The sequence below is a fragment of the Tarenaya hassleriana genome, unplaced genomic scaffold (genome assembly GCF_000463585.1).
Source record: "Tarenaya hassleriana unplaced genomic scaffold, ASM46358v1 Cleome4, whole genome shotgun sequence".
NCBI classification, from domain to species: Eukaryota; Viridiplantae; Streptophyta; class Magnoliopsida; order Brassicales; family Cleomaceae; genus Tarenaya; species Tarenaya hassleriana.
In genome coordinates, this window is record NW_010966881.1 from 2,455,979 (window position 1) to 2,456,640 (window position 662).

The following is a 662-nucleotide window of genomic DNA, read 5'->3' on the forward strand; positions in this document are numbered from 1 at the left end:
TTGCGGAGCTTTCCCATAAGCTCGTAGAAGCGACGAAGAAGAAAGAAGAAGCGGTTTTCGAAGCTTCGAGGCTGAAATCCTCCATGGCCGAGCTCGAGAAGAAGCTCACAAAGCTCGAGATTTACTGCCACAACCTGAAATCGGGTCTCGACGAATGTAACAACCAGAAACAGAGCTTCAGAATCCGACAAGAAGACGGGCTCGACGACAGGATCATCCAGCAGTTCCTTGTCTCCGTGTCGGAATCCCGATCCTCGATCAGGGCACTGAGCAGATCCCTTGCTTCGCAGCTACGAACAGTGGGTGGGAAAGTCTACGAGAGATTATCCGTTCTTCTTCAACCCTTCGACGTAAAAATCAACTCTTTCGCCAAAAACCCTAAGAGTCTGATCTTTTACCTCGAAGCCCTCCTGAGCAAATCCTTCTTCGAGGACTTTGAAGCTTCCGGGTTTCAGAAATCCGGGTCGACCCGAATTCTCGACCCGATTGATCGCTCTGAATCCAACTACTCGTCCTTCAATCTCCTCTCAGGGCTTACTTGGGAAGAAGTTCTGAGCAGAGGAACAAAGCATTTCTCCGAAGAGTTCAGCCGGTTCTGTGATCGGAAACTGAGCGACGTCGTTTCGATGCTCTCCTGGAACCGGGCTTGGTCCGAACCGCTC

At 50.9% G+C, this 662-nt stretch overlaps 1 pseudogene; it reads left to right on the forward strand.

The window, feature by feature from the left end:
* LOC104823557 overlaps nucleotides 1-662 on the forward strand; it is a 2,215-nt pseudogene that overhangs the window by 865 nt on the left and 688 nt on the right.